Source organism: Ailuropoda melanoleuca, chromosome 7 (assembly GCF_002007445.2).
Source record: "Ailuropoda melanoleuca isolate Jingjing chromosome 7, ASM200744v2, whole genome shotgun sequence".
Taxonomy (NCBI): domain Eukaryota; kingdom Metazoa; phylum Chordata; class Mammalia; order Carnivora; family Ursidae; genus Ailuropoda; species Ailuropoda melanoleuca.
The window spans coordinates 36,661,862-36,689,240 of record NC_048224.1 but is presented as its reverse complement, the minus strand read 5'-3'; positions in this window follow the sequence as shown (position 1 = coordinate 36,689,240).

The window sequence follows — 27,379 nt, the reverse complement described above, 5'->3', positions numbered from 1 at the left end:
CAGAAATTAGAAGCAATGAAAATGTCCTTCAAACAAACTGTAATACATCCAGAAAAGGAATATTATTCAGCAATAAAAAGAAGTGAGTTAACAAGCCATAAAAAGACATGGAGAACCTTAAATACATGCTCTGAAGTAAAAGAAGTCAGTCTGAAAAGGTTGCATACTGTATGATTCCAACTATATGACATTCTAGAAAAGACTGAACTATGGACAGTAAGAAGATCAGTGATTGCCTGGGGTTTGGGAGGAGGGAGGGAAAGATTAATAGAGGACAGGAGACTTTTAGGGCAACCAAACCATCATGGATGATACTGTAGTGGTGGTACATGCCATGATGCCTTTGTCAGAACCCAGAACTTTACAACACACCCTGAAACTATGGAATGTGGTTAATAATAATATATCAATATTGGTTCATCAGTTGTAACAAATGCAAGAAGTGAATAACAGGAGGAACTTTGGGGAGAGGAAGGTAATATGGGAGGGAACTCAATACTTTCTGTTCAATTTTTCTGCAAATCTAAAACTGTGCTAAAAAGTAAAGTGTATCAATTTTAACTTTAAAACAAGAATGTAAGCTTGTGAGTCACATACATAAACTAGCCATATTTTGGATTTTCAATGAAAAACATTTTAGGTAGTTTTATGTCCTGGAATGTTTTAGGAAGAAGGAGAAAGGGGTTCAGATGGGATTATATTTCTTCAAGCAGATGAGGAATCAAATGCATAGAATTGTTCTTTTTGTTATGATTTCGTCTGGAAAAAAGGCTAAACTTTGCCATTTTTATTTTTTTATGAGTAGATGTGAATAACATGCTTCCAAAGGTATATCTTAAAGTCGTAACTGTACCCTTGTCTGTGAATGCAGTTCCCTATCTCAACCCTTTTGAACATCCCCCACAACCCCCACCCTAAGGTTAAAAAAAAAACAAAAACAAAACAACAACAAAGAAAAACTCTACTCACAATCATTTAGTAGATTCCCTTTTTCCACAGGAGAAAATAAAACACATTATTCTAGCATATAAAGCTATGCATGATCTGGTTTTTATCTACCACGTAGTCTCATTTCTTGCTTAAGAAGGAATGGATCAATAAGCATATTTAATGAGCACCTGCTTAAAAAGGTCTTCCTGCAGCAAATGAGAGCCCAACATCAGGAACACAGATGTATTTTCTACTGCCATTTTTTATAGCTAAGTGTCTAGCACTTTATATCCTGCAACAGGATACGTTTTAGGCTATCCAAATCCTCCTTGCTCTTCCCTGCTTCCATGCCTCTGGGACGGCTAGTCCTGCAGGCTGGAATGCCCTAACCAAATCCTCCTTCCACTGTTGTCCTTCTGCAAAATATCTGCTCACCCCCCCCCACCCCTGCCCAGATTCAGTTCACTTGATCTCCTTTATGGCACTTTCTGCCATTGCATAATGGACCTGCCTCTTGTAGCAATTTTCTGGTTGTATTAGAACCATTTTTTTTTAAACCTGTATTCCTATTGGACTGTGAGCCCTTTGAGGGCAGAATTATTCACCTCTAAATCCCTAGCACCTGGAACACAGCCTTGCAAGAAAACATGGGTGAACGAGTGGATTCCTTCATTTATTCAGCAAATGTTTACCGATTGCTTTCTCTAAGGCAGTCTGGGTGTTGGGTGCTGAGGGCTCACATTCCAGCAAGGAGAGAGAGAAATAGCAAAATAACTTGAAAAGGTCAGAAGTGCTATGCAGAAGATGAGCAAGGAGAGGTGAGAAGAATGAGTGAATGGGTGAAGAAGGCAGGTTTCCCTTTAGGCAGGGTGTTGGGGGAGGGGATATTTAAGCTAATCCAGGAAGAAAGAAAAGGGGGCTAATGGGAGGGAGCTGAGAAAGTTGTTAACATGGGAAAGGCTTGCCATATTCAAGGAAGGGAAAAGTAGGAAATAGTACTGGAGTGGGGAGGTACATTCAGATGCAGTTGGAGAGTTAGCTGGGCCAGTTACCTGAAGCCTTTAAGGTCCTGATGACGACCCTGGGTTTTATTGTCAGTGCAAAGTTTGGAGCGTTTGAAATATGTGAGTGACATGATATGACACATTTCACAAATGTCCCTCTGACTACTATGAGAGAATGAATTTAAAGGGGCAAGAGGAGTCTAGTTACAAGGATACTGCTGCTGTTTGGCTGAGAGCTGTTGGTGGCTTGGATCAGGAAGAGGTAGTGGTGGAAGCAGGAATTGTCTGCAGCAGCTGGCTTCCAATGAGAACTCTATCCTGTTACTAGAAAGCTTAACTGATTCAGTTTGTGAGGGCCGAGGCCGGGTTGGCTGTAGGGGAAGATGCATGGGGAAGGATGGATGGATGGGTAAATAAGTGGAGGGAAGGAAATAAGGTACGAAGGTAGATTGGTAGGCAGGTATGCTCCATGCCTTAAACTTTTATATTATTATTATTTTTTTTGTCAAGTGGGATTTTAGAATGGCATGGTGAAATGCCCGAATTTGTGTTTTTGTGAACTTAAATCCTCTAGGGGCATATATACCACCATGTTGTGCTTATATTACACACAAGTAGTATGAGAATTTATGTCCATACATTTTTGTGGCTTGTTTTAGGCTTTGTTTTTAATGGAATCTTATTTTAAAATGGTTTGAAGACATTATCTTGCTACCAATTTTTCATTAGTACGCTGTGCATATAGTACGTATTCCATTAATATTTGTTGAATCTGAAGTAATTGGATCTAGTAGAAAACTTGTTTCAACTGGCATGCTTTGTTTTGTAAATATAAATAAATGAATATATATATTATATAAATAAATGTGTGTGTATACATATATGTGTGTGTATATATATGTGTGTGTATATATATGTATGTATATATACATGTATGTATATATATGATGAGACTGTTGCTAAATATGTATTTATTTAGAGAGCGAAGGAGCGCAGGAGGGAGAGGGAGAGAGAGACTCCCAAACAGGCTCCATGCCCAGCACAGATCCTGATGTGGGGCTCAATGTGGGGTTCAATCTCAGAACCCTGAGATCATGACCTGAGCCATAATCAAGAGTCAGTTGCTTAACTGAATGAGCCACCCTGGCGCCCCAACTGGCATGCTTTGGAACACATACTAATTAATGCCATTTTTTCTTACCTCTCCCTTCCTCTAACCCTCTCTCCTTCCCTCCCTCTTTCCTCTCTTCCCTCCCTCCCTCTCTTTTCCTTCCTTCCTCCTTTTCTTCCTTTCTTGTTTTCTTTCTTCTTCCTTCCCTCCCTTCCTCTCTTTCATATTTCTTTCTTCTTTCTTTGACTCACTCTTTCTTCTTTCTTCCTGGGATTGGTAGTCTAACATCTAACTGATATCCCAGTGTTTTGTTAGCTGTCAGTGAGTCAGTAGACCTTTAAGTTTTGGGCCAGGAATATTTTTACAAGAACCTATAAATATGTAAAAATCCTCAGAGTTACACACTCAGCTCTTCTCTGCTGTGTTGAGATGTTGTCATGCAGGCTACTGTTGGGTTGAAGAGATCCACAAATGAATTATACTTCTTTTTTTGCAATGCTCTTGAAATAGAAAAAAGTGTCAGCCCAGCTGCCAGTGGAGAATATACCACTTGTGTATGATTTCAAACTTCTTAACTATATCTCCTAGCTATTACATAAATATTTTTAAAAATACACATAGTTTCTAATTTGAAATGGAACCCTTTTAATTACAGGGTCAATTTAATCCTGGAGATGTTTCTGAGCTTCAGTTTATAAATTTTAAAGTCCAGACTTCAAATCCAACTTAGAAATGAGACTGTTGCTATGACTGTCACACATACAGAAGGTTCTCCAGCTGACAGGCTCCAGAGACATCGTTTTCACTTTGAACATGCCCTGTCCCCCATACACAGACCTCTCCTGATCTTTCCTAAAAAACTTAATTGTGAAGAATTTGATGGAAAATCCAGGGTCCCTTTTCACTTATGTTTCCCATTTAAGTCATAGCGCTACTGAGCATGGGAGACTGTGACAGATGTCAGATTGGGCCTGCCCAGTGCCAGGCCTGTACACCTACCTCCTTGCCCAGTTCTGAGTGGGCAGCATGTCTCTGAAAGGGGGCCAGGGAATGTGAGCTCAGTGAGCAAAGGCAATTTGGGGCCCCCTTCCTATTCTTACCTGGCCTGCAGCTTACACAGGGAGGCAAAAACACTCTTTTTTTGTAATGAGGAATTTTTGAGCTATCCTAAATGGGTTTTATTAAGACTATTTAAGATAATAAAGGAAGGTGGTGGAAATGAGATAAGATTTACCCAAATATGGGAAAATAGTCATTGTCCCCTCGTTCATTTTGGCAACATCGCTTTATAATTGTCCATCTCTTCATAACGGAAACCTTTCAAGGCTCGTTAAAAACTGCCGGAAAATGCCCTACAAGATAACCAGGCAAAAGTAAAACACACAAACACAAAAAGTTTAGAAGGGCATTAAAGACTGTGTTTCTCTCCAGAGATTTAAAGAAAGAGGATGATGGTAATTAAGAGTATGTTTAAAGCCAAAACAATACTTATGTTACCTGGATGCTTCATCCCAAAGGATCTGGGCCATACCTCGAATTCCCCCAAGGTGAATGGCATGGGATGTGCGCTGAAACTTTGTGGGATCCTGCAGGGTGGTTCTCCAAAGCTGTCCTCTTGTTTCAGGCCAGACGCTGGTTAGAGGATGGCTTGCCCTCCTCTCCCACGTTTGTGTCTTGGTGGCTATGCCAGGTCCCCCCATCAAGAGCATTTGGCAGCACAGTGGAGGGAGGTGTGCCAACAAAGCTCTCATGGTGTTTATGGTGCCAGCTGCTTCCTTGGCTTCCAGCAGAGTTTCATCAGCTTTTGTTTGGGATTTTCTTGGAGCTCATGCTAATTTCTTTAAGATCGTAAAAGGATGAGGTATTTCCACATCTGCAACCACCAATGCTTGCTCAGTGGAAACTGATGAGAAATTGTTTGGTTGCCTCTTTAGGAAGCCAAAGGCATGGGTCTCCCGCACTTTACAATGTGTTCTCACACCCAATGTCTCACTGCTGTCTCTTGGCAAGCCTGAGAAGTAAATATCACTTGTACCAGCAGTTTACAAGGCCTAATACGTTGACTAGCCCAGGGCACCTTAACTAGTAAGTAGCAGAGTCAGAACTAAAACCCAGGACTTTTTTTTTTAAACTAATAAACTTTATTTCTTAGAGCAATTTTAGGTTCACAGCAAAATCGAGCAGAAAATACAGAAATTCCCCATATCTACCCCCTGTTCCCACACAGGCACAGTCTCCCCCACTGTCAACATCCTTGGTTGTATCAGACTGGTATATTTGTTCCACTTGATGAACCTCCCTTTATACATCATTATCACCCAGAGTCCATAGTTTACATTAGGGTTCACTCTTGGTGGTGTACTTTGTTTGGTTTTGACAAGTGTATGGTATGTAGCCATCATTATAATATCATACAGAATAGGTTCGCTGCTCAAAAAAATCCTCTGTGCTCCACCTATTCATTCTTCCTTCTCCTCTAACCCCTGGAAACCACTAATATTTTTGCTATTTCCATACTTTTCTGCTTTTCCAGAATGTCATCACTTGTAATCATACAGTATGTGGCCTTTTCAGATCTGCTTCCTTCACTTAGTCATAGGCATTTAAATTTCCTAGATGTCTGTTAAAGAGTTTGCTAGCTTGCGTGTTTTAGGTGCTGAATGATGGTTGATGGTCAGGCGGTACCACAGTGTATTTAGCCACTGAAGAATATCTTGGTTGCTTCTAAGTTTTGGCAATTATGGATCTCGCAATAAAACCATTCTTGTGCAGGTTTTTGTGTGAACATAAATTTCAACTTCTTTGGGTAAATACCAAAGAGTGTGATTGCTGGATCATATGGTGGAAATATGTTGAGTTTTTTTTAAGAAGCCACCAAACTGCTCTTAAAGTGGCTCTACCATTTCGCATTACCGATAACAATGAATGAGGCATCCTGTTGCTTCACATACTTAGCAACCTTCGATGATACCAGTGTTCCAGATTTTGGCCATTCTCATAGGTGTATAATGGTATTCACTGTTGTTTTAATTTGCTATTTCCTAATAACACATGATATTGCACACCTTTTTATATGCTTGCTTGCCATCTGTGTATCTTCTTTGTTGAGGTGTCCAGATCTTTTGCCCAATTTTTAATCAGGCTGTTCATTTTCTTATTGCTAAGTTTTGATAGTTCTTTGTATGTTTTGGATAATAGTCCTTTATCAGATATGTCTTTTGTAACTATTTTTTCCCAGTCTCTGGTTTTCTGTTCATTCGCTTGATACTGTCTTTCGTGTGGCAGAAGTTCTTAATTTTAATGAAGTCTAGCTTGTCAATTCTTTCTTTTATGGATGGTGCCTTTGGCATTGTATCTGAAAAGTCATCGCCATCCTCAAGGTCATCTAGGTTTTCTTCTTTGTTATCTTCTAGGAATTTATAGTTTTGCATTTTATATTTTGACCTATGTTCCATTCTGAATTTATTGTTGTGAAAAATAAAAGGTCTGTATTTAGATTCAGGTTTTTTTATTTTTGCATGCTCATATCCACTTGTTCCAGCACCATTTGTTGAAATGATTATTTTTGCTCCATTGTGTATTGCCTTTGCTCCTTTGTCAAAGATAATTTGACTGTATTTGTGAAGGTCTATTTCTGGGCTCTCTAATCTGTTCCATTGACCTATGGGTGTGGTCTTTCACTGATACCACAGTGTCTTGATTACTGTAACTTATAGTAAATGTTAAAGTCAGAATAATGTCAGTCTTCCAACTGTTCTTCAATATTGAGTTGGATATTCAGGGTTTTTTCCTTCTCTGTATAAACCTTAGAATTATTTTGTTGACATCCACAAATTAACTTGCTAGAATTTTCATCAGGAGTGCATTGAATCTATAGATCATGTTGGAAAGACCCAACATTTTGACAATATTGAATCTCCCTATTCACAAATATTTCATATCTCTCCATTTATTTAGTTTTTCTTTGATACTTATCATTAGAGTTTTGTAGTTTTCCTCATATAGGTCTTGTACATATTTTGTTACCAAAGTATATCATTTTTTTCAGTACTATAAATGCTAATATGTTTTTAATTTCAAATCCACTTGTTCATTGCTGTTATATAGGAAAGTGATTGACTTTTGTATATTAATCTTGTATTCTGCAACCTTGTTATAATTGCTTATTATTTCCAAGAGGTTTTTTTAGTCAATTCTTTTGGATTTTTTAAATAGATGATCACGTTGTTTGTGAATAAAGAGAGTTTTATTTTTTCCTTCTCACTCTGTATACCTTTTATTTTCCTTCCTTGTCTCATTGCATTAGGTGGAACTTCTAGTATGATGTTGAAAAGCAGTGATAAGAGGAGATGTCCTTGCCTTATTCCTGATATTAGTAGGAAAGCTCATCATTAGTTGTTATTAGATGTTAGTTGTAGATTTTTGTAGATGTTCTTTATCAAGTTGAGGAAGTTCCCTTCTATTCTTAGTTTGCTGAGATTTTTTAAAATTATGAGTGGGTGTCGAATTTTTTCAAATGCTTTGCCTGCGTCTATTGATATGATCATGTGACTCTTTTTTTAGCCTGTTGATGTGATGCATTATATTAATTGATTTTCAAATGTTGGACCAGCCTCACATACCTAGGTTAAATCCCACTTGGTCATGGTGTATAGCTCTTTTTATACATTTTTGAATGTGATTTGCTAATATTTCTTTGAGGATTTTCACATTAATGTTTATGAGAATTATTGGTCTATCATTTTCTTTTCTTGTAATGTCTTTGTCTGCTTTGGGCATTAGAATAGTGCTGTCCTTATAGAATGATTTAGAAAGTAATCCCTCTACTGTTTTCTGGGAGAATTGTTGTAGAGAATTGTTGTATCTTCCTTAAATGTTTGATAGAATTCACTGGTATACATATATGGGCCTAGAGCTGTCATTTTGGGGAGATTACTAATTATTGATTCAGTTTCTTTAATAGATATAAGATTATTCAGATTTTCTATTTTTTCTTGTGTGAGTTTGGATCTTTAAACAAATTGGTCCATTTTCCCTCTCATGAGTGGATTTTTCTCTAATATTCACTGTGAAAACCTGATAGAACTCCAGGAGGTAAAACTCATCAAATTGTGGAGGCCCCTATAAATGTATCTTCCTGGTGTTTTAACTCTCACAGTTGTCTTAACTGAGTGTCCGGCAATGCATCAATTATAGCTCAGACTTTGCTAGCCTGGAACTGGTTTCTGAGCAACTTTCTGTTCCGAAGTATCTGTTCTGCTAAGTTGTGGTACTCTGTATCCATTGATCTGTCTCTCGTTTGGGGGCAACAATTTGCTCTGCGACCTGTCTTCTCTGATCTCAGAAGAGTTGCTGGTTTTTCAGCTTGTTCAGCTTTTTGCTTGTTGTTAGGATGGAGTGACAACTTTCAAGCTCTTTATGTGTTGTCCCAGAAACTGGAAGGAACCTAGGACTTTTGATCTGAAGTTAGCACTCTTTCCTTCACACTGCAGTGTCTCAAATGAGCTGAATTTCCTAGACAGAATAACTCTGACTGCCATATTTTATATTATCATTCATCTTGTGTGTAAGGCTAATAGCCTTACTTTGTAATTTGGAATTAGTACTCATCAACAGTCTTGTCATTTGTCCTTTCATAATTTCTTGCCTCGTTGAAATAACACTTGGAGCAATGCTAATTTCTTTCAACTCATAATAGGGTGATATGGATGCAGTTTTAAGAAAAAGCTTGTATATACAGTCTGCTTAAGATGGTAAAGGGAATATGGATTATTCTCTACTGGGTGAGTTATTTACCTTTCACATCTTGGTAAATAGTACAAATTTCTAATAGTTTTTAAGGGCATGACCATCTTTCTGATCATAAAAGTACACTTCAATTTGCTCAATACATTTGTTTATAAAATGCTATGTACATACCATTATTTTATAAATATATATTGGGTGAAAAGCATATCTATTTTAGGGAAGCCCAAGGAGAATAATAATTAAAAATGTGGGCAATATGGGAAGTTTTGTTAGGAGTGAGATTCCAAATTGATGACTAAATGCTAGAATCTGCAAAGGGAAGGAAGTAGGATAATGTCAACAATAGATATTTATTTTCTAAGTCGATGTATTTTGGAAAAGGTCATGATGGTGGGCCAACCAAATAGTATTTATTTGTGATCAAACAGCCAAATGAAACTGCCTGGGATCAGGCAAAATAATGGATTTATAAAATAAAGACTGTCAGAGGCCCAGGAGACATAATTCTGCCGGCCCACTCCCAAATCTGTTCTTAGTAATTTAGGAAGGAAATGATAATGAAGGCCCTTCTCAAATATTTCCTGAGTGCAGATTGGGTGTGTGACATCATGAAGCGGCCCCTGGTAGGAGTGCCCATGGGTTAAACAAGGAGATAAACTCTCAGCCTCCTGGAAGTCAGGAAGCAGGTATGCAAGGTAGGGAGAACAAGAATGGAGTCAACAAAGACCCAGACTGAAAATGTCAATACCTTGTCTAGGTGAGAAGGAAGATACCTCCCTGAAGGCCGAAGGCTGGGATAAGAGGCGCTTACGTTCCTAGTTGGGTTTAACGACCTTTGCGTGGATTTAGTTCACCCCCCAAATAACATAACCACTAGTGAATGCCACCAGCCCCCCAGACATGTGGGCTTTGTTAGCAAGTCATTCTCAGCATGGGCACCATTCTCAGCCCTCCCTCAGCTCTCTGTTTATTTTAAGCTCAAGCTTATTTATTTTTCCACTTGGGCTTTCAGGTCTCTGGAGGCAGGTAGAGTCCCTTAAGCTTGTTCAACTACACCCCCCTTCTCCAAGCATGCTTAGAAACATGTTCCAACGCACATAGTTTAGCAGACTATTTTCTTTAGGAAAAAAAATTTTTGTGTGTTTAAGCATTTCAAGTTGTGGCCTGTCACATTTATCTTTGAGACAATGCGAGATACAATTAACAGTTTTAAAACTCCCATTTTAAAATAAGTTTCATTTCAAGTGCTCCCCCTCCCCCTTTTTAAGCTTAAGAGCATTTCTGAAGAAAGCAACATGCATATTAACTTTACAACATCTGGGCTAATTCAATATTCTCAATTTGCCTTTTAAATTTTAATTCAGATGCACATGAACAAAAATGTTTTCCAGCCATGCCTTCAAGTGCCCGCTTTAGTATACGTTGTCACAGACTGTGCGCACAGAAAGCAAGAGAGGGTTAGGTGCAGAACGTATTCATTCTATACGTACGTAAATCGCCCCATACCAGAAACCCAAACCTGCATCCCAGAATGCACTTGGATACACAGAAGCTTCAAAGGGAAATCTTTCCCTGGAGGGAATTGGTAAAATTGGAGTTGGGTGAACCTCAAAGGAGTCTCGATTCGCAAACATTGCTTATGTTTGGATTTGGAATTGAATTTGGCTCCAGCGGTTGGCATCTCCACACTGTGCTGTGAACTACCCCAGCCACAGAGAAGGGGGAGGAAGAAGAGGAGAGGAAGACTGGAATTGCAGAGTAGAATTTCCAAAAACACACAATAGTGCAATGTTGATGCAATTAAGAACATTAGAAAATGCAGTTTAAATTGAAAAAGTCCATCTTTATCTTTTGCTTCCTTTGTGATATCCTTTCAGCCCCATATCCTCTGTCTTCTTTGATCTCATTTGCCTTCCACTTTTCCTTCCCTTTCTTTTTCTTATAAGATTGCTATTCAAGCCTGATCCTCCCTTTCTTCCAAAGTTTGCCTCAAGGGCCTAAGTTATGAATTTCAGGGCTTAAAAAGGCCTGCAGGTTACACGACAGTATGTTTAGTGTGAGCTAACTTTTGAAAAGGGGGACTGCATTTATTTGTGGGAACGTATGTGTGTGTGCACAGACAAGAGATTAGAAGAGTACTTATAAAATTTCAGCAGTGTTTTTTTCCTCCACTATGGGAGGTTTTCACATCCTTCTTCCTTTTTTTTTTTCGTATTCTTTGTAATATAATAGGTTTTCTCATTTTTCTACAAATAACACACATACTTTAGTAAGTGCAGTACATGGTCTTATTACTGATTTTTAGAAACCTATGTTCTTTCCTGTGTCCTTTTTTTTTTTATGATCCTGATTTAGTTTTAAGAAAATTCTCATCTGCCTATTACAGTTCAGTTAGAAGGGAACGTTGTTTGAAGATGTGTGTGATTGAATAGGTATAGCTTCGATTTAGACTGAGGAGGGTTTCTGATATGGTAGATGTAATAAAGGTTTAACAAATAAATTTTATTTAGAAGGCTTTAGAGAAATATGCTCTTCTCCCAAAAACAAAAACAATTCTTTTGGAAAAGGAAATAACATCACAAAATTTTCCTTCTTGAAAGTTTCATAGACCAGTTTTTTGTTATCAAATAGGTAGTAATAATGGCTCAAGTAAATAAAGAATTATCAGGGGGCGCCTGGGTGGCACAGCGGTTAAGCGTCTGCCTTCGGCTCAGGGCGTGATCCCGGTGCTATGGGATCGAGCCCCACATCAGGCTCCACTGCTATGAGCCTGCTTCTTCCTCTCCCACTCCCACTCCCCCTGCTTGTGTTCCCTCTCTTGCTGGCTGTCTCTATCTCTGTTAAATAAATAAATAAAATCTTAAAAAAAAAAAGAATTATCAGAAAGGGTATAAAAATCACATATAATTCAGTTAAAGAAATGAATTATTTAGTGCACACGTAATATGTATCCCTACACACATTTGAATAGAAAAGGATGCAAAAAGTAGATCATAAATACTTCAGAAAACACTTAAAGAAATCTATATTAAAAATATTGTTAAGTAGAAATTATTGAAAGGAACAGGCATTTTCACAAACTAAATGTGTAAACTGGTAAAGATCTCAACTGTCTTTAGCTGTGTTCTCTACTAAAAATAGACTGGATCATCATTAAAGAGGAAGAGAAACATAGCTCTCTGTCCTCTAAATTATGGTAATACCTGCATTTTAGATCTTCAGTAAATCACTGTCCTTGGGGTCTTAGCTGGGAGATTTCCTTTAAGAAGAAAACACTCTTTTATCTGGAAATAGTTTTGTATTTTACTCTCTTTGTCGGAGTCCAAGAGAGACAGGCTTTCACCTAATTGTTATGATATATGTGTATCTTGATAGGTTCTGGGAAGATCACTTACTAATTAATTGTCCTACTTATCTAAGAAATACTCATTAAACTCTTTCTACTGGCCAGGCATTGTGCTAGACGCCAGGAACGAAAGCCACTAAGCCTTCTGTTGAGACAGATTAGTTTACGGATAGGCACGTATTTTGGCCATTTCATTTAATTTTCAGAGGAGGGAATCCCCTGAAGAATGTCTGTAAGGGCTGCTCCCTTCAGGATGGGCTAAATAGCGTCGGAGAACTGAATGGCCACTTGAACTGGTGTCTGGTTTCTCTGCAAAGAGCTCAGATCTAGAGAAGAGCCACGGGGAGACATTGCCGCTCCAAACTGATTTTGTTGAGCTGGAAGGGAGGGCCTTTATTAGGGCGACGAGGGTCCTAAAGAAACACTGACTCAGACTTTTCAGCTTTCTTAAGTGTATAAGCTTCAGGGAAACTCCCTTTTCATGGGCCATGACATAAAGCAAAACTTCTTTAAATGTGATGAAGAAGCTGAAAGGAAGAGCAGTCCTGATTGAAAAAAGTCTGCATTACAGAATATGCCTAAAAAAGATGGGAGTTTGAGTATCTAAAAAAGATGGGAGTAAATGGTCCATTTACTGTTACTAGCCAAAGGGTTTTCAAGGAGAGATCCCATAAATTCTGCATCACAGAGGCTTAATTTGTCATGCACTCTCCTCTGCTGGGTGAGAGCAGGAGTTCTCGGGCCAGTCTGGATTCAATCACAGCTCAGCCTCTTACTGGGCCTGAGACTTTGGAATAATTACCTATCTTCTCTGTGCTTCAGCTTACTCATTTGTAAGACAAAGAAAATAATAGTACTGACTTCATGCGGTTGCTGTTGCTGTGAGAATCCAGTGAATTCGTGTACTGTACGTGCCTTTAGAACAGGGCGCAGCCATGGCTGATTAGCTATAATGTGATTAGCTGTTGCTGTTATTTCAATGAGGTGGCTCGATCCACGGAAGTGGATACTGGCACGGTGGCCTTGTGTGCTGGTTAGGTTGGTGGGTCTGAGTCAGACCACCTGCTCTTCAATTCCCACTTCTCTCTTGGTGGCTCAGAGACTTTGGCCAAGTTATGTAACCATTCTGTGCCTCGGTTTCCTTGCATGTAGAAGTGTGCTAATGGTAGTACCTACCTCACAGGGTTCTTATGGAGACATAAAGGTTACCGTAAAGAATTAACACATGTCGAACGCTCAGAACCCTCTATGGCACGTGACATTTGATAAATACCGCAATTATTATTACTGGCTATTTAACCCAGTTTCCGAACTTACTTTTTTTGAGCCTGGTGTTCGATTTTTTTCTGGTAAAAAGCAATGAGAACTCTCAGGCAGCTCAGTCATCCTCCTAAATCACTTGCTGTATCGGGCGACCAGTTCTTAAGCATTGTCGCTCATTTCCAAACCCACCCTCCTGTGCTCCACTTTGTGGAGCTGGGGGGGGTCTGGGGTGGGGCTGCAGACTCATGTCTGCTTTGCCAGCTGGCTCCACGACAGATTCTGTCCACAGGGAGCACTAGTGGGGATGGGTTCCCTCCCTGCTGTCTGCCTCACGGCTGCAGTGGCCATGCCGCAGGCAGAGCTGCTCAGGGGCACCAGCACAGGCCACAGGAACCTCTCCTCAGGAGCGCATCACCCAGGGGCTTCTACGTTTAATCCTCCCAACTCTTCCTGTTGTTTCCTCAGCCTGAGGGGCGCTAGCTGCTTCCTGAAATTGCTACCACCCTGATGCCTTTGAGTCCTCTTTCCACTCCTCCAGTTACCTGGTTAACAACTTTGTGCCCATTTAATGATCCTTTCTGTTAAATTATCTCCGTTCAAACAACTGGTATGGTTTTTGTCTTCTGAGTGGATTCTGACTGATAAGTTAGGAAACCTCACACTTGTTCAGGAAGCAGAGCACCTGGAGGTTGTGGTATTTGAAGCAAAATCTTATGAAAGTCTGACATATTCCATCTGCGCTAAGGGAAGGCATCATTTTCTCTTTAGCGGCTGATATCATCCTAGCTTACTACCAGCAATTAACATGAGGTCAAAGATCTAATTTACATTCATGGGAGAAAAATGGAAAATCCAGAAACCTCCCTCCACCAATGCTTTTCTCTTGAGTACATAGTTGCTACAATTTTATTTCGGCCAGGAATCACTTTGATTCAGTTCGAAGGAAATCAGTGTACCTTAGTAGCAAAGTTAAGATTCTTTACCCTCCCCTATTTTTTTTTTAAGATTTTATTTATTTGTCTTAGAGATAGTGTGCGAGCGGAATAGGGGGAGGAAGAGAGGGAGAGGGACAAGCAGACTCCCTGATGAGCAACGAGCCGCACATGGGGCTCCATCCCATGACCCTGAGATCATGACCTGAGCCAAAATCAAGAGTCTGACGCTTAACCGACTGAGCCACCCAGGTGCCCAGGTTCTGTGTTAAGGGATCATAATCCCCCAACCACCAAGCTGCCATACACATAATGGGAAGGTAAACTGCAACCCAAGCAATTATTACAAATTCTGTCTCCTATTTCTGAAGTTTAAATTTAAAAGAGTCTGCTGTGTTCTGAAACATCTTTGAAAAACAAGAAGGCTACTTGGAGAGAGGCAATAGTGTGTTCTGAGACCAATGTGGAACTGAATTCAAACCTTGTTTTCCGGCTCGGTCTTTTTAATTGTGGCAAATTGTGACTTCCTGTTTTTTTCCGGGGCAGGGACATGGCTAATGAAAAGGCCCCATAAGGATACTTGGACATCAAATGACTCTTACAAAAGAGCATTTTGATGGTTTAAGTATAAATAAATTAGAAACATACTACAGTATTTGATGTCTTTTAAAGTCCCAGGAGGTTAAAAATGGAGAGCCAGCAAAGAACTAAAAAAAATGAGAAACTTAGTGACATGAATTGTCTGACATGAATAGTCTTAGATTACTTGATGGGTCCCCAAATACGGGCTGATTTGCATATTCTTAATTGAGTGAAAGCTGTCCCAGGTTAATCCTGACCATCACATAAAGCAAGTAACAATTATAGTTGGAATCTGTTTCAGCAAAGGAGACTGTAAGTCTTTTTATAAGTAAGTCATCCTATTCTAATTAATAAATTTTAAGTTATAGGTAGTGATTCCTGTAATTCCTAACAGAAGTATTTTGTGGGAAAAGTGAAAGCGTTTTTCTGTAATATAGGGCTTGGATGGGAGAAGGAGGGGAAGAAAAAAGAAGTGATTATATTTGCTGGTTCCCAAAAGTTTTTGGATAGTGTAAGCGTTTGTTTCAATGGATCAATTTCTAAGTTAAAACAAAGTAAATTATGAAGAACATTCCCTGTTACATTTGTTAGCTTTGACGTCAGTACTTTTCATTCTATTAACACTCCTTCCCCGATTTCACAGAGATCAATAAAATCATGTCTCTTATTCTTTTTTCTTCTCCAGAAATCCTGTCAATTAAAACACTTGGCACTAAACTAAAGGTGGAAAATTAAGGAAGCACTGTATTTTCACAGCACCTGGAGTAGATTTATGACATTAACCATGCCCTTTCCCTTTTTGGACCTTTGTGTCCTGTTCTGTAAGATGGCAGTCTGGGACTCCCTGGACTTTGAGACCCCAACCTCTGGCATCTTGGGAGTTAAATATTTTACACTAAAAATTTCACCCCCTTTATTTTCTCCCTAATTTCCTTTCCTCCCCATACATGGACTTTATTAATAGAATCAGATTAAAGGTATTAATAGTTTTGCCTTCTATTTTTTATCTTTAAATAAATTTTCACAGTTGTTTTGTTTTATAGCCGTATTTATAACATTTTAACTGAGCTCTATGTTTGCTACATTTCAGGAGTTAGCACTGGTCCTTTTATATACCCTGATGTCTTTGTTCTTGGGTTCTTATTTTTCTGTTGGTTGGTGTATAGCTTCAAAATATATTTTGAAAAGTACAGATTTCCTGAGAACATGCAAAGTATATCTTTGTCTTGTGTTCACAAATGAATGAAATTTTGACTCAGTATAAAAACTCTTGGTCTAAATTTTTGGTCTCTCACTATACTTGTAGCTGTTTCTCTGTTGTTTTCTATAATTTAATGATGTGTAGAAGTCTGACATTGTCTATTTATTAATCTAATTCTTTTTTACTGTTAACCAATAATTCCACCTGAACATTTGATTGATTATTTTCTTTGTGGTTAAAATTTTAAAACAGCTGTCAGAATGTGTCTAGAAACAATTGCCTTAATCTTACTTTTGCCTAATATGAGGCAACTGGCTTGATTTCTACTCAGAATAATGTGGGTGGATGTGTGTGTGTGTGTGTGTGTGTGTGTATAAAAGAAAAAGAGAGGGGCGCCTGGGTGGCACAGCGGTTAAGCGTCTGCCTTCGGCTCAGGGCGTGATCCCGGAGTCCTGGGATCGAGCCCCACATCAGGCTCCTCCACTGGGAGCCTGCTTCTTCCCCTCCCACTCCCCCTGCTTGTGTTCCCTCTCTCGCTGGCTGTCTCCATCTCTATCAAATAAATAAATAAATCTTAAAAAAAAAAAAAGACAGAGAGAGAATGTGTTTTAATTATTTTTCTCTAATTATTCTGGTATTCTTTTGAGAAAACCTAAAATACCTAGTGTAGATCATAAGTTCATATCCATTACCTAATTTTTAGTTTTACTTTTCTGAAGTTTTTCTCCATAAGACAGATTCCATATCCATACTGTACATACATGTGCTCATGTATGAGTTATGACCTCTTTTTGCTCCTAGTGTATTTTTAAAAAATTCTGTCTTATTTCTTTGGCTTACCCTATTCTTTTGTCTCATTCTTTTCTGTTTTCATCTTGTCCTATTTTCTCCTTATAGGTTTCACTCTCCTGCTCCCCCAACCCTTTCCCCCATTTATTTTATTTTTTTAAAGATTTATTTATTTTAGAGAGAGAGAGAAAGAGTGGGAGAGAAAGAGGGGGGAGGGGCAAAGGAAGAGAGACTCTCAAGCAGACTCCCCGCTGAGAAGGCAGGCCCACATGGGGCTCTATCCCAGGACCCTGAGATCATGACCTGAGCTGAAACCAAGAGTCTGAAACTCAACTGACTGAGCCACCCAAGCGCCCCACCCTCCCCATTTTAAAACAATCATGGTTTACTTATTTTTTTTAATCCTACAAAAGATACCAAATATCTTTTAAAATTTTTCTTCTTCCTGTCATAAATCATTTTAAGGAAGTAATCTATTTTCCCGAGTGACATGGTTAATATTCTTTTTGGGCTGTTCTGTAGAATTTTTCAACAGGACTAGGTTGACTTTTCCTTTGAATTCTCATAAGGAAAGCTCCACAGAGATATAGGCTCTAATGAGAGTGATTCTGCCCGGCCAGGGTGCGAGGCTCTCCTCCCTCACCTCCCAGCCATCTGGCCCTTGGAACTGATGGAAGACATGGCCTTCTAGAGCCCAGCATGCATTGCTGTCTGGCTCCTCCTCTTTCCCACCCTGTCCACAGCACCCACGGTCTCAGAGAGGATGCTTCGCCTCCCAGGCGCACCATGCCACGAACAGACCCGCTGCCATGTTCCGACATGTGATGACTTAGATTTTTAGTCCTCAAATAGGTACAAACCAGCATTTTGATTACTTCAAAAAGCAATACCCATGCTACAGAGTGGGATTTCCAAGTTTTCTGGTTGTTCCTGTCAGGCTTAATTTTCAGTGTTGATGGAGGTTTTCCTCTTTTTCTCTGACTTCATGTGCATTTTAATGGCAGCAGCTCTGGCTGCGGCTGGTAGCCAGATGCCATTGTAAAGCAGAAATAAAATTATTGGGCCAAAGAGTCTGTGCACTTAAAACTCTCCAAACACTGCTGAAGAGCATTCCAGAAACGTGTACTGGTCTGCTCCTCTGTCAGCCAGAAATGGTTTTTCCCAGGGTTGCTTCTGGATCTAAATTACTGATATTTCACAGAAATCACTCTTTTGGGCAAACATTTTTATTATCATCTGCCAAATAGTTGATCATGCTTGGCATTTGTACCTTTAAAGCATCTAACTGGCAAACTTGTCTTTTGTTTTGTCTTTCTTCAATATGGCGTCCATGTGCTTTATGTAGAAAAGCCCAGAGTTTGTTATCAGGAGTATAAGCCTTGGTTTCCCCATTTACCTGCTGTGTGAAGAGCACAAATTGTTCAGCTGTTCTGCGCCTCATCAGCAAAGTGCTGATTGACATTCCTGCATGCACAGTTGCAAGGGGCACATGCATAGAGGGGGCTGGGAAGATGCTTTGTACCTGTGAGTTCTGTAGGAATGTTGGCAGAGTGGTTGAGTGCTCGAGCAGGTTCTCCAGTCAGAAAGGTATCACCTCAGCCACGTCTTTGCTGCAGGGCCCTGGGCCGGATTTCTAACCTCCCTGAGATATGGCCTCCTCTGTAAAAATGGTGAATACAACATGGACATGGTGATAAGAACATGATAAAATGGTTTTAAAAACATATGCATGCCCGTGGAGTTGCTATAAGAATCATTAAATGAATGAAACAAAAAGGCCATTAGATGGACATTGTTCTGATGCGTTGGCAGCCCACATAAGCAAACCAAAATCTAAGCCTGTGAGTGCCTCGAGGGTGCACAATCAAAAACACGAAGGACAACCACTCACATTGTAGTAAGCCACAGCCACTCAAATTATTGCCTTTCTTTAGTTCCTGAACTTTATAGATAAGCTTTTCCTCTGGCTTCTGCCAGAGGAGAGCTCCTAACTACTTCCAGTTTGGCTCTGCCTGATCCCAAAGTTTTGTTCGAATAAACTTTTAAAATGTTTAATATCCCTCAGTTTATTTTTTAATAGGATTAAATGGGGAAATGAACATAAAGGTCTCAGCTGAGTAAATGGCACAAAATAAGTGCTCAGTAACGTTGAGTCATTGTAATAACCATTAAATTCTATGGCAAGACATAATACATGCCACCCACAGGCATGTTACTTCTACAGGATCAGAAATCTAAGTTAGATGATGTTTAGCAATTTTATTTACTTATTTCTTTTCTGTATTAACTATAGCTCCAAAGCTATTCTGGAACATTGCTGAAGTTCCTTTTCTTCTTCCTTCCCAGTCTTCCCAACCTCCCCCTCACCCGCTTTTGTTCTCTTTTGTTTTGTTTCACAGAAAGCCATCAGATGGTTTGCAACAGTTTACTTGCAAAGGGATTTCCTTTGTTTTCTTCATCTCACTCTCACAAACAATAAAACCAAAAATTCCCAAAGAATAACCCAAAACTTCCCGCCCCCTTTCTTCTACACAAGATTCCAAATAATTCTTTAAAAAATGATCCCACCAAATTATTTCTGTTGGGTTCTCCTTTTTTAATCCCTTTGTTACGTGGTCGCAGTGAGAGTGTTTCTTGCTGATTTTGCGAATTTCCTTCTCAAGTCGCTAATAGTCTGGTGTGTTGAATGGAAATGTGTCTTTTTTTACTATGATAATATTTTTTTATTATATTATGTTAGTCAGCATACAGTACATCCCCGGTTTTTGATGTAAAGTTTGATGATTCATTAGTTGGGTATAACACCCAGCGCACCATGCAATACATGAATGGAAATGTGTCTTAGCAGAGTCCCTGCCACGTGGAGGGAGCTCACCTGGTGTGCTGCATTGTTCTGTTTGTGTCCATGAGCGGAGCACAGGTGATGCCTAGTTCTGGGCACCAGGGGATCAGCTGAGGCCTTTGTGGTGATGTCATTGCAGCCCAGGGTTCCCCTGCTCAGTGCTCCTTCCTTCATTCCACCATGGACACTGAGCCTTCTGGCACTCTCCAGTAATCTCCCTGCATGCAAATCTCTGTCTCTGAGCTGGCTTCTCAGGGAACCTCACCTGTGATACAACACCCTCCTGCATAAAATCCTCCATGGGCTTTCTGTTGATTCAGGTCATAAAGTTCAAGTTCATTAGCATGTCTTTCAAGGCTCCTCTCAGTCTAATCCCAAAGGACTTCTCTCACATCCTCCCTGAGAATGTTTCACCCCTTTCCTTGAGCTGCAGGTCAGTTCTTCCCCTTCCCAAATGGAATGATACTCTATCCTGTCTCTTTGCCTTATTCCATACTTTTCTTCTCCCGCTGACTGTTCATCTTTTATCTACCTCACAAATTCTTATTTGAAATAACTCTTTTGAACTTCGGGTTTTACCATTGTTCTGCTAAAGTATCTCATGCTTGCTTTGGCCACCACACTTCATGCCAAGGGATAGAATCAGGGGACCATGACCTTGATCTACCAGTGACCTGCCCACCCTGCAATGCAAGCCCATTAAATGCTGTCTGTGGAATTCAGTAATTGCTTATCCATCCTCATTCCCTTGGCCTAGTCCTAGCCAGTCCTCCTAGCTCTGCTCATGATATTGTCCCAGGCTTTTGGTTTCTTTTGGTCTCTGCTTAGTGTTGAGGATTCTGTTATCTCAGATTTGGAAACCGACCTTCATTCATTCACAGTAACTGCTTAGCTCAAGAAGTTTTTGGTTTCTTTCTACCTCTTCAGTATCTGTGATTTTTCTTTCTCATTTTTGCCTTTCCCATTCTGTCTGTATTGACAATTGGAATAAATCCCATTGCCATTCTGAATCTGTTATTGGGAGTAGGGGACGTTTTTAGTGTCGTGATTCCCATGTGGTTGTGGACTCCCCAAGTGGAAGGACTCTGATGTAGGTATCTTTGAATCCCCATTTCCTAGCTCAGGGCCTGGACCGAGCAGGTGACAGTACGATATGTTTGTGGGGTGGAAGATTGTGGAGGCTCCTCATAAGCTGTGCTAAAGCGAGAACGTGACACAAACACATTTATGGCGCTCACTTAATTGAATTGTTTGGAATCGGATATTCTCTCTACAAGGTGGGCTAGTGCAGTGAAGCATCATTGTTATGATGCAAGGGATGTTCAGGGCAATTGGCAGTAAATGGTTCTGCGAGAGGGATGGCCCATACTTCAGACACTGGCCAAGTGTGATGGTGATTTAAAAATAAACCCTACAGGGATTATATGCCCAGCATGCTCACAATCTTATGGAGCTGGCAGGAAACATCTGAGAAACTGATTAGAAAGCTGCTAAGTTTTGAGAGAAAGCTAGTGGTCATAGGACCTGGGAGCTGGGAGAAAGGAAAGAGGATGGGGATCCAGGAGGAAGTGGAATCAGGACTGAATTTTAGTTCATCACCAGACTCACTGTACTGTGCTTCTCCAAGGCAAAAAACATGTCTTATTTATATTTATAAGGGCAGTGCCCCCTTGCACACCTCCAGCTAATCCCCTAGTAGAGAGCCTGGCAGGTGGTCAGATTATCATAAATATTGGACGAAGGACCATTGAAAAGCTAGAGAATCAAGTTCAGAGGATGGGCAGGAGTCCCAGAGGACTAGCAATGGCCAACAACCATGGGAACAGTCTCCTTAGGCTTCCATTACTGACATCACTGACCCTGAAACTTCAGGTCTGTTCCTCTGGATTATCAATGCTCTTGACTCCTTTGTAGATAATTTTCCAAGTGATGCTGCATCTTTACATCACCCGTCCCCCCCACCAAAATCCAGACTTCCAGACTGGCATATTCTATCTTCTTATTGGTGAGGCCAAGCCTAGGTCACATGCTGATGTCCCAGCATATGGGATTGGCAGATAGGAAGATATGTTGACTTCATAGTGGAAGCAAATTCCTGCCTCTCCTGGGGACTTATTCTGTGATTATTCCCTCTCCTACTCCCCATACCTAGATAGAAGGGGCATCTAGATGCTGCCTAGCCAAAGATGACAAGCATTCATCCAGGGATGACAAGTTATGAGCTTAGGCTTTTGGGCAACTTGTGTAAATTTTCTAATTCTGCCAGTTGACAATGGGCTGCACCCACAGAAAAGGCTTAGAAGTGGATAATTAGTCTCTCACATCTTCACCAGGGCTCTGACAGTTGGCAATATTTAACTACTCTTAAAAGAATGATCCATGAAACTTGTCTGGATCTTTTTCAGATATGAAAACTAAATCCAGCTTTCTCCTGTTTGCCTGCACATCTGTGATATGTATTGTACAACCACAGAGATACCTCTGTAGTATGAGGAGGTTTCCTCAAGGGAGAAACACACACATGGGAAACAAGCGAAACAGCCAACACTGAGTGGGCAAGACAGTTAAAATTTGGCTTCATGACCACCCTACACCTTCTGAATCATTGGAAGAGTCAGCTTCTAGTGGTAACAGACATGGTCAGCTGGTTATATCAGCCATATAATGTACCTTTTGTATGGGATTAAACATTTCTTCATGTTGGTGCTTATGCCGTGTTTTCTTTGGAGTTCAAAGTGAGCCTGGTGGATCTTTGTGTCTCCAATGAAAAAGAAACCATTTTCAAAGATTAGGAAATGGGTTATTTCTCTGGGAACTGATCATTGTGTGCAAAGATTCATTAATGAGCATATCAGCATCTTCATATTTTGCTCATTATATTATGAATCCTCCTACACAAGGACTGTGTTTTTATTAACTTCTCATACTGGTTCACATTGTGAAGAGGGCTCATTTTGTGGTTCACGTCTGTATAGAGTCCTACTCTTCATATCTAACAGTCATCTGTCTGGCCCTCATGATGAAGTTCTGAAGCAGATGGAGCGCTATCCTATTTTATAGGTGAAGAACGTAAGGCTCACAGAAGTTAAATGATTCGTTAAAGTCACATTATTGGTAAGGGGCAAGTTTAGGTCTAAATCCTAGATTTCCTCTCTTCAAGGCCGTAGCGTTTGTAACTAACATTGTAATGAAGCCAAATAAAGGAACTGGTCTTAAAATGATGTTTGGGTTGACACCTCCTGTTTCATTTTACAAGGATTTAATAATATATTTTAACAAAAGATATATTTTTTAAAGATTTTATTTATTTATTCGACAGAGATAGAGACAGCCAGAGAGAGAGGGAAAAAGCAGGGGGAGTGGGAGAGGAAGAAGCAGGCTCATAGCAGAAGAGCCTGATGTGGGGCTCGATCCCATAACGCCGGGATCATGCCCTGAGCCGAAGGCAGACGCTTAACCGCTGTGCCGCCCGGGCGCCCCAACAAAATATATTTTTTGAGTGCTTTTGGTGGTATTTAAACAGAAATGTTACTGGATAACTCTACTCCTTCCCTTTCATGAATAGTGGAATGTGTCAAGTCCAAAAATTTGCATGCTCAATCACTGGGCCACAGCAAGAAAGAACCTAGTTTTATCTTGTTTTACTTTAGAGGAAGCAGAGGCATGTTGGTGATCTTAGCATCAAGGATGAAAAGCAAATTTAGGAGGTCCCGAAATCACAAGTTCTACCTGGATTAATATTTATATAACTGCATGCTTAATAACGGAATATTAAAGACATCTTATTCATATAGGTCACTTGAGATATAAAGAATAATTTCATTAAGCTGTTCTGTTGCTCTTGAGAAAGTAACAAATATTATTCCATGGCTGATATAAGTTTAATTAGCCATGAACAGATTCAGCCAAGTTTGGTTCCTTTGACCAACTCAGAATTACATAAAATTATAATAAATATGTTTACATACTGAATTATGATTAAAATAGGTGACATATATCTATTACCTGCTGTGGAAACTTACATTAGTTCTTAAAAATTAAGTTACTCTTTGGAAATTATACAATGCATGCAGTCCTCACAACCTATCTGTGACCTGACATTGTAAACATTTGTAAATTACTAGGAATTGTTTTTTTCCGTGTTCACTCAATGTTTGTGTGTTTATTGACTGAAGTGATTCTGTGAAAGCTACACTCAGCTGAACCTTAGCCATGAAAATGAAGACTGTGTAAAACTGAACTTAGAAGAACTCCTTCTCAAGCATTTTATATAAAGAGAGGCCCTACTTTAAGTATGGAAACATTCAAATTGTTATAGAAATATGGATATATACTTCCTTTCTTTAAAACTTCATCACTCTTTTTCAATGGCTACTAAATATGGAAAGAGGTTTTAGCAGATAATTAGTTGATATACTAATCCTAGTACACTGCTGGTACACTACGAGGGCTTTTATTCATCCGCTTTTCCTGGCTCTCTAGGACTATGACTTGATTTGAAACTTTACAGCTATCCTTCAAAATACAAAACAGCAAAAATCCATGGATTAGTCGCTCATGTGAATGGTTTGGGTTTCGTTTCCTCCCTGGGCTCTCCTAGTGCATGGCAACACTGATTCAGGTGGTTAAAATATATGTTGCTCTCCAGCTGTCTTAGGTGGTTGATCATTCATTCATTAAAAAAAAAAAAAAAGTATTTGAGTACCGACCATGTTCACTATGTTTGAGCACTGGGAATGAGACAAATATATACCCTCAGTAGAGTATATATTCCAATTGATTGGAACATACATGAAAATAAAGTTAATGTATCGGGGGTGAAAATTCCATGGAGGAAAGTAAATCAGTAGAAGGGGATAAGGAGTGCCAGATGGAAGAAGGTGAAGTGACCAGGGGTAACTATGTTAGGAAGATGCTGTTTGATCATGGACCTGAAGGGAATGAGAGAGTGAGCAAAAGTGAGTATCTGGGGGAGGGGTGTTTCAGACAGAGGGAAAAGACCTTGACACACATTTTTTCTTGGATGTTCAAGGAACATAATAAAGAGGCTGGAGTGGCAATGCAGGTATGGTTATGCTCACCAACAGCATGGTTCAAATTTTAGTTACCAAGTTATATTAATTGTTAGTAATTGCATAAAGTGCAGACTTTGCTCCTAGCTCTTCATTCCACAAATCACTACGTAAATAACAGATGCATGTCATAATTGGCGACCAATCACATCACTTCTTTCAAAGGCTGTCCGTGATTGGACTCCATGAATATGCCTAAGAGATTTCTCTTAGGTGTGCAGCTGTGCTGTTTTCTTGTTCCCCGGTGGTAAAACCACGCATATACTACCATATAAATCTCGTGAAAATATGGGAAAACACACAAATAATCAATAGCATGGGAAGTTAAGGGTATTAATCTTCAACGTGGATGGGTGGTTTTGGGAAATGGTTGGGCTGGTTCATGTCTAGAAACAGAACAACTCCATCAGCCGGAAAGGAATTAGAAAATTTTCATCCACGTCAGTTGTACGCCTCAGATGTGGAGAGAGTCTCAGATTAGAAAAATCTCACAGTCGTTCCCAGGTTTGGAGGGAGAGTGGCCTTTTGGCGCAGCGGCAGTTACACCCCATTCCCTACCCTGCTGACCATTGAGGAAATTCCTGTACTTGCTCAGCCTTTCTTAATCTACGCTACAACCACAATCCTGAGATAAATGTTATTAGTCTTTTAAATTTGGAGAGCTTAGGACCAAACTTAGTAAACGATGGTATACTTTTTTTTTGTTTGTTTCGTTGTTCATTTTAAAATCTTTAACTCCTTAAAAAAACTAATTGGAATATGTTATGAAGCTAAAAGTGTTAGCATATTATTTTTCCTCACCATTTTAATGAAAAATGTTATATAAGTTGAAACAATAATATAATAAACACCCATATATTCTTAGATTCATCAATTACTAACATGCCATTCTGTTTACTCTCTCTCTTGCTCCATAAAATTTTCTGTACCATTTGAAAGTACATCATGACACTTTTCATCTCTAAATACTTTGAAACAGATATCTAAAGAGATGGACAATTTCCTACATAACCATAATACTATTATGAGTCATAAGAAAATTAGCAATAATTTCATAATATCATCTAATATCCAGTCCAGATTTAAATTTGTCCAGTTGTATCAAAACATTTTTTGGAGCTTTTGAAACTGTTTTTGGAAACAGAAACCAATCTAGGATCCCACATTGCTTTTGGTTGTTACTTCTCTTAGACCCTTTTAATCTGGAATAATCACACTCCATACCCCACCTCTCACACTGTCTTTTTTTTCCCCTGACGTTTTATATTATGGTGAGCCCTGGCTAGCTGTCTTATAGAATATACTACATTCTGAATTTTTCTGATTATTTTCACTTGGTATCATTTAACTAATTTCTCTATTCCTTTTATTTCTTGTTAAATTGAAAATTATGTCTAAAGGCGTAATTAGATTCAAGGCAAACATTTTTGGCTAGAACACATCATAGGTAATGTTACATATTTCATATTGCATCACATCAGGGGGCACAAAATACCAGCTTGTCCCACTATGAGTAGTTAATTTTAATTAATTGATTAGGTTGGTCACTGCCAGATCAGACCAACACTAAAGTTGAAAATGTAGTACAAAGAATTCCTATACCCTTCACTTGGATTCTCCAAATGTTGGTATTTTTAAATATTTGCTTTACCATTTCGTTCCTTCTTTATATTTATATCTATATATGTCATATGTAGATATATATATATATATGTATTTTTCCAAACTATTTGAGATAATTTACAGCAATGCTCCTTTATTGCTGTATGCTTCAATGGGCATCTCCTAAATTCAAGGGCATTCTTTTATATAACCACAGTATAATGGTCACAGAAAATTAACTGATACAGTATTATTATCTAGCCTACAAACCTTGTAATTTTACCAATTGTCCGACTAATATCCATTAGAGCAAAAGCATGTATTTTTCTGGTCTAGGATCCAATCTTGAAGTATACATTGAGCTTGATTGTCATGCCTCTTTAATCTGAAACAGTTCTACAGTATTTCTTTTTAAGCATGGCCTTGACATTTTTGAAGAGTCCTGGTCAATTTTTTTGTACAATGCCCCTCAATGTGGGTTTCCCTAATATTTCTTCATTATGAGATTCGGGTTATGCATTTTTGATAGCAGTACCACTGAAGATATTTTTGTGCCCTTCTCAAGAAGTTCCTCATATCAGGAGGCATAAAATATCTACTTTTCCAATTACTAGAAATGTTGTCTTTGATCTCTTGGTTAATGAAAGTGGGTTATGTTAGCCTTCTTCAGAAAAATCCTGTGGCTAGAGTACTGGAATGCACTGATTGACTAAAGCCTGAGATACATTCTCTTTCCCAAAAGTGGGTGTTAATTTAGCTCTTTCCAACTCATTATTTTAAATTAATAAGCATCTTTTGGGGAAAGTACTTGAGACCACTATATAAATATCCTGTTTCTCTTCAAACTGGCACCTACTAATATTAGCCTGTTTCAATGATTTTTGCATGAACAATTAATACCTCAGTAGTTGTGAAGTGCTGATTTTCTTTTTTTTTTTTTTTTTTTTTTTTTTTAAA